The sequence below is a fragment of the Protomyctophum parallelum genome, assembly GCF_964188405.1.
Source record: "Protomyctophum parallelum genome assembly, chromosome: 7".
Taxonomy (NCBI): domain Eukaryota; kingdom Metazoa; phylum Chordata; class Actinopteri; order Myctophiformes; family Myctophidae; genus Protomyctophum; species Protomyctophum parallelum.
In genome coordinates this window covers 32969801-32985868 of record NC_139705.1, presented here as the reverse complement: position 1 = coordinate 32985868, position 16068 = coordinate 32969801, and the positions used below count along the sequence as shown (strand labels likewise).

General features: G+C 45.9%; 1 protein-coding gene across 4 annotated transcripts in view; it reads right to left on the bottom strand.

Annotated features, from left to right (window-relative positions):
- Positions 1-15708, bottom strand: part of arhgef19 (Rho guanine nucleotide exchange factor (GEF) 19) — a 29906-nt gene extending 14198 nt beyond the window's left edge. For 3 of the 4 annotated variants that reach the window (XM_083768704.1, XM_083768706.1, XM_083768707.1), the window contains exon 1: positions 15339-15708. The gene's annotated coding sequence lies outside the window, so the exon portion shown is untranslated. Of the gene's footprint in view, positions 1-14225; positions 14295-15338 lie in introns of those variants that run through there. The other variant, XM_083768705.1, reaches the window with a different exon arrangement.
- Between the last annotated feature and the right edge of the window lie 360 nt (positions 15709-16068).

Genomic DNA, 16068 nt, shown 5'->3' with positions numbered 1-16068 from the left:
GATGTGCGGGGCTTCCCCCGTGGATCATGTGCACTGTAGCGACAGGATACAGGCTCCAATTTGCCTCGAAACCACCCACCTTCGAGAAAATTATTTTCTCGCGAGCGAGTGGAGAGGCGGTGCACATTCTGCAGGAGGGAATCTTTCCCTCCTACAGAAAGGCGCCATTTCAGAGGTCTCTGCCAACCAGTCTCTCAACGGGTTTTATTCCCGCTATTTCCTGGTGAAAAAGAAGGGGGCGGGCTTCGCCCCATTCTAGATCTCAGAGCCCTGAATCGCTTTTTGAAGACATTCCGCTTCAAAATGTTGACGCCGCCAGTCCTACTACGCTCACTCCGCAAAGGGGACTGGTTCACGTCAATAGACCTACAGGACGCTTATTTTCACATGCCAATTTACCCCCCGCACAGAAAGTTTCTGCGCTTCGGGTTCGAAGGGAGAGTATACGAATACAACGTCCTCCCCTTCGGAATGTCCTTGAGTCCGAGAGTCTTTGTGAAGTGTACAGCCGCAGCTATAACTCCACTACGACGACAGGGCATTCGTCTAGCAACATATATAGACGACTGGATCCTGTCAGCAGACTCTCCACAGGAGGTGCTGTTGCACACACACCAAGTACTCAGCCACCTCCACTCTCTCAGGTTTCAAATCAACCAGGAGAAGAGCATGTTAATTCCGACACAGTCTATAGACTTCATCGGTATAACACTAGACTCGATCTCATTCACAGCTCGCCCGAGCCAAGAGAGAATAGAGGCAATAATACATTCCGCGGCATCATTCAAGAGGGAACGTTCGATTCCTTTTCATGCATGCCTCCGGATGGCGGGGCTTATGGCCTCAGTGGTTCACATAATCCGCCTAGCCAGGCTGAATATGAGACCTTTTCAACGGTGGATGAATGCTTTACGCATACCTATGCACCGTCGCCACCAGAGGGTAACAGTGACGTCACAATGCGTGCTGGCCCTGAAATGGTGGGCAGACAGACGGACTCTCTCAGAGGGCGTCCCTATGGGCAGACCTCTGACCAGGAAAGTCGTCACCACAGACGCCAGCATGACTGGCTGGGGAGCCACACTGGAGGGCACTACAACCAGAGGGATGTGGACAGAAATTTACGGTCCTGCCACATCAACTATCTGGAGCTGATGGCGGTACTCCTCGCTCTGAGGGACATCAACAAGCAAGGGGGACTCAGGTCCCATCGCTTACATCAGCTGGCTCAGAGACTCACAATGTGGTGCGACGCTCGTCTACTATCACAGCGTGTCACGTCCCGGGTGTTCTGAACACAGGGGCGGACCTGCTGTCCAGAGGACCCCTCCGCTACGCAGACTGGTCACTACATCCCCAGGTAGCGAACCAGATCTGGGACAGGTTCGGGACACCCAAGGTGGACCTTTTTGCCTCAGAGCAGGACACGAAGTGTCCTCTCTTCTTCGCCATGGGAGGACCATCGACATTGGGGCTAGACAGCTCTAGCACACCAATGGCCCAGGTCCCTCCTCTACGCCTTTCCCCCACTGAGTCTCATTCTTCCCACTCTGGACAGAGTGAGAACTCGGGGTCAGTCCTCAGGGCTCTAACCAATGAGCCCTTCGAGCCACTGCAGACGGCTGACCTAAAATGTTTTACTCTAAAGACAGCCCTCCTAGTCGCCCTGACGACCGCTAAAAGGGTCAGCGATCTACACGCACTCTCGACCACCCCAGAGTGCATGAGATTCGACGAAAGGTCAACCAAGGTCACCATTAAAGCAAACCCAGCCTTCTTACCAAAGAACGCTTTCTCAGTTTGCGTACCGGTGGATCTACAGGCTTTCCTGTAGATCCTTCGCTACTGAAGAGGACAGGAGGCTGAACTGCCTTTGTCCAGTAAGAGCCCTCCGCACTTACATGGACAGACAGAACAGGCCCCTCAAGGATAGGTCATCAACTGTTCATATCCTGGGGTGACAGAACCATGGGGAAACCTGTCACAAAGGTTACTATCTCAACCTGGATAGTGCAGGCCATTCGCCTGGCGGAGGGGAGTGGAGCCCCCGCTAACGCTAAAGGCTCATTCCACAAGAGGCATGGCAGCATCCTGGGCACTCCACAAGGGTGTCTCAATCCAGGATGTCTGCACGGCGGCAAGCTGGTCCTCCTCCTCGACCTTCGCCACATACTATAACCTAGATGTGGCAGTGCCCTCTCTAGCGCACGCGGTCTTGGGAGCTGCCGCACCATAAATGGACTCCGATCAAGTCCATACCACAAGAGCTCTAGAGGAAATGAGGCAGCGCCCCTCCTCCCTCTATAAAACCCAGGCTGCCTGGGGCAGACTCCACCCTACCCCAGTTAGCCGCTCCGGGAAGACACTGACACCTTTCCACCCTGTGGGACCGGGCTAAAAACCTAAGGTTTAGCCCTTATCCAAGTGAGTCCTAGGACTCACTTGGCTAGTTCAGGATACGGGAGTTCATAAGGTCCCATAGAGCGAAATATTTCGCGAACACAACTTAAAAGAACATGGAGGTTACTTTAGTAACCATGGTTCTTTAAGTAAGTGAGCGAAATATTTCGCTGAACACCCTCTTGGCAGAAGGAAAAGTGTTCGAATGAGGCGGTGACGCAGACGCAGCCTTTTGAACCCCGAGGCTTTGGGCGTCTGACGTCACCGCTCTTTTTTTTTTTTTTTTTTTTTTAGATATTTTTTTTGCGGCTTACGCCTTTTTATTGATTTTTGAAGGGACAGACAGTAGGCTGACAGGAAACGGGAGAGAGATGGGGGGATGACATGCAGTAAAGGCCGTGTCGGGTCCGGGAGTCGAACCCGCGGCACACTGCGACTGGATTACCAGTCCGGTGCCCAGACCGTTACCAGCCTGGGCCGACGTCACCACTCTTAAACCCACAGTACATTATTCTCATGTCCTGTGATGAGTTCATAAATGAAGTTCTGCACCTCGGTTTTGGAAAGGAAAACCTCCCATAGAGCGAAATATTTCGCTCACTTACTTAAAGAACCATGGTTACTAAAGTAACCTCCATGTTCTTTTTGGTTCTTAGTCCATGAGCCAGAGCTCCAAAATTGGAATGTTAATTATGAATTGAGTGTGCAAAACCATACCTATATTAAATTGTTATCACCATGAAACTTCCCCAGTTGATTACTTACTACTGTGGAAGGGTTATCATATATTAATTTACTTATATTAATCCTATAAACAATGTAATATAAGTATGGTTTTGCACACTCAATTCATAATTGAGTACTACAGACGAAAAACTGTTTAAGTCCACACTAATTATCCATAATGTATAAATGATGGATAAGGGGTCAGGACAACGAGGCCTTTTCGTGGAGGGGTCAGAATAAAATTTGAACATAAACTGTTTTTCGTCTGTAGTACTCATTTATTAACGTTCCAATTTTGGAGGTATGGCTCATAAAGTAAAAACTGGTTCTGAACTGAACCGGTTCCCAGCCGGTGGAAAAGGGGGTCACAGTGTTTCTGCAGGTTCTGAACTGAACCGGTTCCCAGCCGGTGGAAAGGGGGTCACAGTGTTTCTGAACTGAACCGGTTCCCAGCCGGTGGAAAGGGGGTCACAGTGTTTCTGGTTCTGAACTGAACCGGTTCCCAGCCGGTGGAAAGGGGGTCACAGTGTTTCTGGTTCTGAATTGAACCGGTTCCCAGCCGGTGGAAAGGGGGTCACAGTGTTTCTGGTTCTGAACTGAACCGGTTCCCAGCCGGTGGAAAAAGGGGGTCACAGTGTTTCTGAACTGAACCGGTTCCCAACCGGTGGAAAGGGGGTCACAGTGTTTCTGAACTGAACCGGTTCCCAGCCGGTGGAAAGGGGGTCACAGTGTTTCTGGTTCTGAACTGAACCGGTTCCCAGCCGGTGGAAAGGGGGTCACAGTGTTTCTGGTTCTGAACTGAACCGGTTCCCAGCCGGTGGAAAGGGGGTCACAGTGTTTCTGAACTGAACCGGTTCCCAGCCGGTGGAAAGTTGTCAAAGTGTTTCTGAACTGAACCGGTTCCCAACCGGTGGAAAGAGGGTCACAGTGTTTCTTGCTGGATGTTTAGAGTCTCTTAAAGTACACCGATGGGGACACATCCATCAGTGGTGGAAAGTACATTTCCTTATGTACTGTACTTAAGTACAACTTTGAGGTATTTGTACTTTACTTGAGTATGTCAAATCTTCTGTACTTTTACTCCACTATACAATTATTTGAAAACGTTACTTACTCGTTCATTTATTAATACAAAAACACACATTAACCACGTCAGCCCTACATACATTTCGGCCTTTTGAAAATAGCCCATCTACAAGGTCAAAGCAACGCATTGTGAGCTTGTAGATCTGCCAAAGACTTTTTACTACATTTGAAAACTTGACATGGGACATTCTGCTTTCACTACATTTTGATGGCAATACTTTTGTACTTTTACTCAAGTACATTTTGAATTCCAGACTTTTACTTTGTAACAGAGTACTTCTACATTGCAGTATGGATAGTTTTACTTAAGTACAACATTTGAGCACTTTTTCTACCACTGCTTAAAGTAGAGCGGTGGGGACACGTCCATCTTGACAGGCTGTTTAAACAGAGCCCACTGAGGCAGAGTCTGTGATTGTTTCCCCCCCTGCTTCCTGAACAGCTAATCCTCAACTTCTGACTTAAACACCAGGTAAGTGGAATAGTTCAGACACAAATATGCACAGGCACGTGCACGCCCACACACACACACACACACACACACACACACACGTGCATAATATGCACACGCCGAGTCATTCACGTGCACTTGAATGTGTCACCACCACCACCGGCACGGCAGTACACAGTGTGTACTGACTGTAGGAACAGGCACATGCACATGCCGTACGCAAACACTCGTGTACGATCCTACCCCTCCCTTTTGAAACAGCCACACCCACTCTCACTGCAAAGGTAGGAAACCTGGTCGACTCTATCCCTCTTAAACACACATACATTGTTGTGTGCACACAACACACACACACACACACACACACACACACACACACACACACACACACACACACACAGAGAGAGAGCAGACACAAACGGTTACCTGTTCCCTGCTGCAGACAAAGGCAGCCTTTATCTGTGCGACTGGGGCAAGCACAGGATACCCAAGAGGCTGTGGGAACAGCTTATGCTGCTAACTCTGAGAGTGTACAACCAAATAGACCAGTAACGGCCCATTTGTACAGTACACTCCGAGGTAAATGAGCATTGAGGATTTTACTGTGTGGAAACACTAAACTCCTCCACTCATAATGCTACCATACATTTTAATCCTGTTACAAACATACTGTATGGTGCTTACACATTATTGCCAAATCCTTCTGTCAAATTAAGGGGCGTTTACTGGTCAGTTATTTTCATGGCACAGCAATATCCGGAGAGCTAATTTTACTCAGATTTGACTGTTTCTCAATAATAAGCAGGTCAATTGTTACCATGAACCCCACACCAATTCAGTCCATGAATCAAAGTATTCTTTTGTATAAAAGCAGTCAACATGTGGTAATAACCCACTCACCGCATTCATCAAAACACAAAAAGCATCCGATTACATGCATTTTGCATTCCCCGTGATGATGCTATTATATCGGGCCATTCAAATAAATTCCAAAGACTTATAATTTTCCTTGTCATAGCAGGGTGTTATTTGTGAGCCTTATGGACTTTGCTGCCAGAGTTGCTCCCTGTAATTTCTCTAGGCTGCCATAAGACAGCATGTCTGCATACAGCACTTAATGAATGATGGCACTCTGGCATCTCTTTTATGACAGCAGCGATAAAAGGAGATATACAGCATATATTTTTTTATAATAAGATTTTTCATCTTGAAGGCTCAGAATGATCCCTTTGGCATGAATACGAGTATAAACCTAACGCTGATTCAGCTTTGTGAAAGCCCAAAATGTTGTGTAATAGCATCATTACAGTCCGTTTGATGTTTACCAGGGAAGACGAGGGTGTTACAACAAAATGTGTTCACCGTCAGAAACACTTGTGGTTGATGGGAGTTTAAGAGACTTTTCCGGAGCATTTACGTTTCTGATGTGTGGTTTGTGTGACGTTGGTTGATGGTTCTGTGCATGCATGGTGGTTGGTTAGTGGTAATTTTTTGGGAGAATCAGTGTTCCTTTGTCAGGATTTCAGTGTTTAGTTCAATCTCAGAAACTACACACAATATCTTGCATCTGACAATACTTTATGAGGATGGATTATGGCCGTGTGCGGGCAACAACGCGTGGGCTCTGGGTGGGTAACATGGCTGTGAGTCCAGTTTGTTTGGTCAGACAGGCCGGAGTGTCCTGGCGGTGTGGTGTGAGCAGATCCTGTGTATGTGTGAGGTCGCAGTGAAACTTTGTCACATCAGACCACTAATTGCACGGCAGCAGACTGCATGAAGCCCACACTGTCTGCTTAGACGAGTGACACCGGAGACATGACATAATTTTGTGTGTCACTTCTGGGAAAAAGTTCCGCGCTGCTTCTTGTGTTTAGGGATCGTTGTTTATTAAGAGGAATCCAAGAGGAAGGAGTGATGTTAACTAGCCACGGAAAAATAACAAGGTTTATTTCAAGCATTCTTTTCAGTGACTTTGGAAATAGCGGGCTTTATTTAAATCCTTCACTATACTGTCTTATTGCTTCTTGAATTGTGAATACACACATTTTAATTTCAGGTTTGGCTAAAATGTGGCTCTCAGTGTGTTGAATTTAAAGCCATTTCTGATCACTCAATGAGGTGAGTCAGATGGTCTTGTATGCTGCATCTAGTGTCAGACCATCTTCCAAATTCAAATATCTCAGCAAAATGTTTCAGCCATTCCATTCCAGAGAAGCATGTGCATAGGAGGGCAAAGTGACCGGCTAATTGGCTTCTTTTTTTTCCTTGTAAGATAAGCCATTTGGATTCCGTGAGCATGGCTGAGTGAATTCGGGTCAGGGGTTCCTTTGGTATTTGTCCCTCTTCCGTCCGGCTCCCACTCAGACAGGTGAGCTTCCCAGAGGCTATGGAGGAGGAGGAGCGGTCGAGGGGTGGCACCTGAATGTTTACACACGATGTGGGTCCTCCTAATCCTACTTTATAGCCTCCAGCAGATATACCCGTGTCCCACCAAGACACCATCAAGACCAATACTGACAACCTGGCTTAGTATCACACAGGGCACTGACACGAGGCCCCCATTGGACAAATGACTGAATGTTGTGCGTGCGTGTGTGTGCGGCTGTGCGCGCGTGCGTTTGTGTGTATGTATACACTGCAGTGGTATCTATCCATCTTTGATTGCATGTAATAAGACATAAGGGAGACCTTCCCTAACCTTGTCCCGGTCTGGCTCAGCTGAGCAGGTTTGGGGCTAATATAAACAGACAGGGCAAACAACAATATCTCATTTAAAAGCCTGGAAAAAAATGGGGACCATCTCACATGCAAACGTCAAGACTTTGGGAACTTTTGACACCTGCCCCCCTCCCCCCCATGCCCTTCCACAATAACAACTCCAGACAGATAGAAAGCTAGGAAAAACAGCAAGGGATAAACCAAGTAAAAATCCCAGTGTTAATGCAACTGTGAAGAGTGTATGTAACCATTTGAACATAATAAGAACATTACTGCGCAATGCAGCAACAACCAAATGACCTGATCCAATTATGTTGCACTATCATGATTCATGAGTCATAAAAGCTACTTAAAGCAAATACGATGAAGGGCTGAGGAGGATCCAACGCACTGCAGTAAATCCACACAATCCCATAATGAGAACCGTCTGACAAAGAACAGTGGGATCTTTGATATTGGAGGCTCGGCTGAAGCCCATGTGAGAATAACTTCCTAGGAAAGGAGGACTTTGGGTGCGTGTGTTCAGGTCACATGCATAATATTGATTATATTGTTCCAGGAATATACCACATTACTTTAATAAAGAAACTTTGTATTGTTACATTGATTGTTGTCATCATGGTCAGCCACTTCAGAGATGCAGCTACAGTAACATATTTAAATGTTATGTAGCGTCTAAAATACTGCACATTTGCTTAGTCTTATACAGTAGTTACTGAGAATACCAAGCGACTCGCCCCTTTACCAACTCGCCCCGGGCATACAGCCGGCGGAACTGTGCGGCCTGGTACTCCTAAAGTAAACTAAGTATATTATGCTTAAATGGTTAAACCTAAACTTATTCCTAACCTTAACCTCAGTAAAACTATGCCTAAATCTAACCCTATACCTAAACTTATCTATGCCTAACCCTAAACTTATTTCTAACCTTATTCTCAGTCAAATAAAATAAAGAATACAAGAACCGCCGGACCGAGCGGTCGACGTGAGGTCGGCGGAAAAATGGAGGGGTGAGATGGTTTAGGGGAGACCGTACCTGATACCGTTAATGAATAGCTCTATAGTTCAATACAAGCACAAATGCATTGAACAAATCAGTGACTGGATGTGACAGAATTATTTTCAGTAAAACAAAGACAGAATTGAAGTAACAGTTTTTGGAGCCAAAAAAAAGAAGGAAAAAAAATAAAAGTTAAAAAGAAAAAAAAGGAATCAGGCCTCAGACCTCATTTGGTAATGTTAAAAACCACAACCCTAAACATAAATCTTGGTGTAGTGGTCATGGACTCGGACGTGAATCTCAACAGCCTTAAGAGAATTACATTGTCATGATGAGTCTACAATCACTTTAAGAATAATATCAAGGATTAAAGGACTATTATGTCTCAGCAGGATTTGGAAAAACATGTCCATATGTTTATGTCTAATGTGTTTAAGAATAATGTACATGTTTTGTTAAATTGAATCTACCTCTTCATATAAACTCCACTATAATCAGATGAGGAAATTAGTCCAAGACTGGTCCTCCCTTAATTGAGTGTGGTTTGGGAATACTATTACATTGAGGTTCACCGAATGTTGTGAAGAATGTCTGGCATCCACTTATCTGCTGTGTTCCCATTTCACCTTGAGCTATTTGTATTATCATGTTTTTTTCTTTTTCTTTTCTCCCATTCTGGCTCTAATGTGTATTAAAAGTACCTCTGGCTGGTGTTCTCTACACTCAAACTGTCAATCAATCGGCTACACGTCGATTCCCATCTGATCCTCTGCCACTGAACTCTCAAGAGGCTGACCTACTTTAGAGTTTAACCACTTGAGCATTCATATACATTCAAAACAAGCCAATCTATTGAGCTTGTAGACTGCCTATTTGTGGCGAAGAGATTTTGTGTACGTAGGACGGTGGAAAAAAAGTAGTGTACTTAGGTCCGTTTCACTAAGAATAGAGGGTTTTAGTGGGTTAAAGCTAATGTATCTCCTGCATTCATCGCCTCCATGTTGTTAACTCGCACTCCTCCCTGGCTGTTGTCGCCACGCTTCAGGTTTTTCAGCCAAGCACCAGCATTTTCTTGTCAACCCCCACTCTTCACCTCCCCTTTCTTTTATTATCTGGACAGGTATGGACAAGTAACCCAAAGAGCTGCTTGTTGTGAAATGTGATCAGGTAAAAGTGGCGCAAACATAACGAGCTGACCAGGCTATAGGTCTCCAGAAAACGTTTTGCTGTTGCCCAGAGAGGTGAAGCTACAGGTAGGCCTACCCTCTAATAAAATAAAATAAATGACTGAAAAACCGCACCGTGTCATCGGGATTAGGGGATGAATCCAACAAGGGCTGACTCAGTGCCAGCATTTTGCACATTGTGAAGACAAAGAGAGAAGGGGAAAAAAATCGAGTTGTTTCTTTAAGGAAGTTCTTTAAGGAAGAACTTTAAGTCAGATAAGCTACGACACGGCAAACACATGGCACAGTGTAAACATTTTTAGACTTTCAGTAAATTAACACAAGGAACAAGGAAGCACCATATCTCAACCAGTTTCTATGGAAGAAGTCATTCCTCCCAGGTCAAAAAAATGCATTATTTCTTGCATGAGTGTGCATGTGAAACTCTCTACCCGTATTGGCCAACTCCCAACCTGGCCTAGCCTGAAGGCTACAGTCCTAGACAGGTGTGCAAGCAACACAACCGGAGAGACACTTTTTCCCCACATTGCCTCCAGGCTAAGGTTTTTTCACGTCTGCTTTAACATTCCCACATGCAAATATCCGTTCACACGCAGGTTAAAATCATTAAATGTGCAGCCTTTAAGGGGTTCTTAAATCCTCCGAAGAATGCCACCCAGATCTAAACGAACATATTGACGTATGCTTGATGTATGCACCAGATTACTTTATCCACTTAAGGCTCTACTTCAAAAATAGCAGATCTACAGTACAAGCTCACAACTAGTCATATTGTGACATGCTGTGTACTCTACTACTATTTTCTCTGATGTTCACCTGTTTTTGCCAAATGTTTGTCTATAAATGTTTGCGATTTTTACTACCTACAGTATAAAGACAATACCAAAATAGGTCATCACCAAGTCGAAAGTGGTTAAGGAACACAAACATCATTGAGAAGACAGCATAACAAACATAAATCTGTCAGTGGTCAAGTTTATCGAGCATTTCAAGACAAGTTCACGTCCAACTCCTGTGCTGCCCCCCCCCCCCCCCCCCCCAAACGAGACCCTCTGACACTTTCCACATTCCCTGAATGACTAGGCCCCTGTCATTCCTCTGAAATTGCCCACTAAGCTGAGGCAGGGGACAAACAAAGAAACTCAACTATCCACGTGCAAAAAAGCAAAGGCTACTATTATACACCGTTAAGCCCACTGCTATTTAGGCCAAACGCTGAAAAGGCTAAGAAAGTGGTTGACCCTTGTCAAAAACACTATAGTATCATTTCACTTTAAGACAAAAAGTGAACTTTGGAGGTCAGCAGGCAAATTTGTCTCCACTTTCGAAGCGGGGTTTCAGTGCACTCGGTGGGGTTGAGGGTAATCACCTTGTTTTGATGGCGTGTGTGTGTGTTTAAGCGCAGGTAGGATTTACAGTACCTGCCAAAGTTGGTCGGGGTAAGGTGGGGAAGAAGGGTGGGGAAGAAGGGTGGGGCACGGCGTGCGCGCACGCACACACACACACACACACACACACACACACACACACACACACACACACACACACACACACACACACACACACACACACACACACACACACACAGCGTGTCTGAGTGGCAGGTGATGGGGCAGGTGCTCTCCAGACATGCAGCGATGAATGGGAGGAGGGTTGGGTGGAGGGCGCACGGTGTGGTTATAAATCTAGGCATGATATGAACAGGCCTCGACCAAAAATCTAATCCGTCACTGCTGCTATGGGCCTCACAATCAGAAAATAACAAAACTGGCACAGACAAGAGAGACAAACAGCTGTCATGTTCTACCCTGCAGTCTGTGATGCTGCACAGCGGGAGACGATCTGTACACTTGTGTATTCATGCTTCGATATGACGAAGGTGGTGTGTCCGACGAACAGACCTAGCCATAGTGATTCACATAATGATGCCAGAAACACACCCAGAAAGTTGCCCAGCTTGTGTACCAACTTGTGCTGCAGCCCAAAATAACATTGCCGTCTGGATTGAAACCTTGTATCAGCATATTTCCGTAAATGCCTATACTTTGTTAAACTACAGTGTCACACAATAGTAGGGAGAATGCAATGCTCAGGACGCGGTGCGAGCTTGTAGATCCGCTATTTTTACTTATTTTTCTTTAAGTGAAAGTGGTTAAGTGTGTGTGTGTGTGTGTGTGTGGGGGGACGGGTTATATATTTTTAACCAATGAAAAGTATAAACAAGAGCTTGTGTTTTAAAAAGAATATACACATTTGGAGTGAACACATGCAGGTTAATTTTCTTTTTCTCCATTTCCTGAAAAGTAATAACCGTCGTCTCGGACAGACAAAGTTTCCACACCAACGCCGACAGTGACGCTACAGTACAGCATGTACAGTACTACCTGCGTACGTACATACAGACATCCTCCACATAATGGGACAACACAGACAAGGCTGCCAGACACAGACAAAGGCTCTGACTTGAACTCGGGACGCAGACGAGCTCACGTGACGATACACTGAGTCATCCCCGAGCGCAGACTGAGCAGCAGGCAGGGCATCACCCGGGCTCACCCTCGATCACTTCTGCTACATTACAGACCATCATTACGCTGCGAGAGGCGAGTCCAAAGACGTCTGGAGGGGTTGAGTGACCTATTTTAAGTTAACCCATTTTCGACGGGAACGCATCTGTGTCGCCGCATAGCGGTTGACCACTTTAAACCATTATTTTATACTTTAGCTGTTGAGAAATAGCAGATCTGCAAGCTCGTATAGCACGGCATTAAATCGTGAAAATGTGTGCAAATCTTTCACAGCAAACGTTTTTTTGACTTGTATCTTTGCTTCTGGGAGGTCTCTGAAACAACATATTTTCAGATGAGGGTCGGCGGCCAATTACATATAGTATGATTTCTGGGGTCCTTGACATGAAATAGTTTGAGAACCACTGATATAGAAACATAGGTTTTTCAGAAAAGTCTCAGCATTTAGAAGACATTTGTAGAATCTGGCCCCAGTCCTAAACGGGTTAAACGCCAGTTCACCAAAGCAGTACTAAAAGAAGTGCGTAATGGGATTCCGGGGCACTAAACAGTTATATGGCTTGGCTGTTGAATGTCATCGATGCGTCGTGTGTTTGTCCATCACGAAGCTGTGTCAACAACCCGGAGCAACTGAAGACGGCCCTGCCAGAGACTCTGGGTCAAATAGACAAAAACATGCACAAAACCGCCTGCGCCAGAGAATATCCAACGGTCGCCTTGGAGAAACAGACATACATTTGACATATTACTGGTACGGTTTGCCACACAGAGACAACAACACACATACTGTAGACAGGGACGTGCAGAGTGTTAGAGAGGCAGGGGCTGAAATCCCATAAGAGGGCACTTTTGAACAAAAAATTGTGAAAATAGCTGATCTACAAGCTCACAACGCGTCACGCTGCGACATGCTGAGAGCTTGTAGATCAGCTATTTTCGGGGCGCAACCCAGCACTCTTTAGCTAGTGGAGATGCAGTGTACGACATGGATTTCTAAACAAATTTGTTCAACGCAAAATACTGTGTTCAAATTCAGGAGACTTCGGGAAAAAAGCAATTCTCCTGAATGCTGCCTTCCAGCATGGCATGGAAAGGAGTGGAATTTTCATTTCTTTCACCATAATAGATGCTGCATTTGTGGTCTGGAAAGGGCAGTTGTTTTACAGATGGATTTAAGGGCAGGGGCTGAAGCCCCCTTTGATGTCTATGTGTGCACGTCCCTGAACATGAACCAAACACTATCCTTAGTGCAGTGGTTCTCAAACAGTCAAGAGTACATGTATACCCCCGTATGGATCATGTATTAAGAGTATACCCCCATATTGATCATGTATTAAGCTGTTGACTCCCATTTGACACCTGTAAGTAAGTACAGAATGCTACAACTGTCTTCACTGTAAGGGGCAGGGGTGGAAAAAAAGTACCCACATTTCTTACTTAAGTAAGAGTATCGATACTGCAATGTAGAAATGCTCTTGTTGCAAGTAAAAGTCCGGAATTCATGTACTTGAGTAAAAAGTACAAATACCTCAAAAGTCAAAATTTTACTTTTCTTAAGTACAGTACAGTTCAGTTCTTAAGTACAGTACAGTTCTTAAGTAAATGTACTTAGTTACATTCCACCACTGGTTAAGGGGGAAAGAGAAAGCTATAATCTGTATAATAATTCTTATACATTATTATTCTGTCATTGGATTACTTTATAGAACCTACTGTAGAAGCTGGTGAAATTATACTGAAACCAACCACTTTCAATCTGGTGTCCCTGTTCTGTGCATGTTATAGGCAAAGAATAAAAATAAAAATAAATAGAGAAAATAGCAGATCTACAAGCTTGCGTTGTTTCGGCAATTTCTGAAGCAGTGTTTAAAAAGCAGTCCTGATTTTGCTGGGGAGCCCCTCGAACCCCCTCAAGGGGCCCTGGGGAGCTTTAGTGTCTACAAACACGGGGTCACACTTAGCCTAAGGCTACGAAACGTCTCGACTCCTAAGTTCCACTGTGCCCTGCAAAAGAAATACTACAGTGAGGAGAGTGCAACACCGGCGCCAAGTTTTCAGCCATGTACAGTCTCATCTCGTTTTTTTTTTTTAACAACCCCTCATCCAACATAGTCCAGACATGCACTTACCTGCCCCGCTCGGCAACAACTCACAGCTCCACGACTGTAAGGCATCGCACCGAAGCCCATGGCTTAGAACCGACCTCACCTCTCTCTGCACAATGCCTACTGCTTCAGCAAGCATTGTTATTACCGATGCAAGCGCACAACGCTTCCAACAGAATACATTAAAATAAAAGCTAATCATAAAACCCTGGGGAGGAAGGTTATGCATGAGCTATGCAATGCTTATTCACATAAATGTGAAGGTGCGCGTGTGTGTGTGCGCGCGCACACGTGTGTCACGGCACGTGAAACAGCGCTGACACGCCATGCACGCCGGCAGCAGAGTACTGTACATCAACGCTCAGTGCTTCAGCAGAGTACTGTACATCAACGCTCAGTGCTTCAGCAGAGTACTGTACATCAACGCTCAGTGCTTCGAGACCTGCCATCGAGTGGCCCACTCCCCCCCCACCCCCCCCCCCCCCAATTATGATGAAAAGGAGTTTTAAGACACCAAAGCCCGTTTTCAGTTTTCTTTGTCATTACAATGTCATGTCTGTAAGTGAAGAGGAAGAATGCATCCCATATATATATATATATTGTGCGCGGTGACATAACGTGTCACGGCGAGTGCGTTTGGTATATCCCATAGGAGGCTGACAGAGTCCTCCACACAGATCCTCTACAGTGCTACCTTTGTCTCCAGCAGCTAGTGCACCACACTGACACAGACAAAGCAGTGCACCTGACATGCAGCAGTGGCATTACTTTTTCTCCCCCCCCTTCCCTTTCTCCAAAAGTGCACACAGCGGCGCACAGCCCGGGTGACTCGCAGACAAACAACGCAGGCTCAACTTTCACCACCCCATCCCCGACAAACAAAACACTTAAACGCTACATAATCACTGACAGTGGAACGGAATGTCCCCAGTATTGATTTCCACAAAGAAAAAGTACATCTACATATTGAGACTGAGATCTTATTTGCAGTGTGCACAGGGAAAAACCTCAGTGTTAATCTGACTCTGAAGAGTGTACGGGACCGAATGGACCCTTGTGGTTCCATTGGGTTCCACTTGAGGTTTTACAGTGTGACAACCCACAGAGAGAGTGCGGTTACTGTCCCGTGTACTGTACCTCATGAGTGTCAGTATGTTGCATGCTGGATGGTGGCCAGCATCGCTGTTTGAATCCGGGCCGTCCCAGGGTCAGGCTGAGCCGCTGCTGTGCTATCCATTGCTGCCTTGCGTTCCTCTCGGCTTTCTTGTTTCCCCCTTTCTCCCTGGTTTTCTTTAAACTCCCGTCTGCAAATCCCCGGCGGCACCCGGACAGGGGGTCCTGGACGAAGCCGTTGCTCCGAAGCCCCCCTCTTCTGTCCTTCTGTATTCCTCAGGCAGCAGAAAAACAGGTTGAAAAAAAGCTCCAACAACAACAACCACTTGCTGTTCTCTGGGCTACTTACAATGCAGATCCCTCTGTAAGCTCTTCTCCTCTCCTCGCTCACATTTCTCGCTCTCTCCCTACAACCCTCTCTCTCCTTTTTGCTCCCTCCCTCTCTTTCTTTCTCCCTGCTACTGTTGGGGAAGCACTCTGCTGTTTTCCCTTGCCCTCCCCTCCCTTGGAGTCTAATAGTTATTTAGTGTCTCATTTCAACACCTGCTTGGGGGGAGAGAGAGAGAGAGAGAGAGAGAGAGAGAGAGAGAGAGAGAGAGAGAGAGAGAGAGAGAGAGAGAGAGAGAGGCGGGGGGGGGGGGGCAACAAGGAAGGAACTATAATGAAAAATCTCATATACTCAGCTCACATACACTCTTTGCAAGTGAGTGTGTGTGAGCGTGCACGCTCGTGTGTGTGTGTGTTTGCGTGTGTG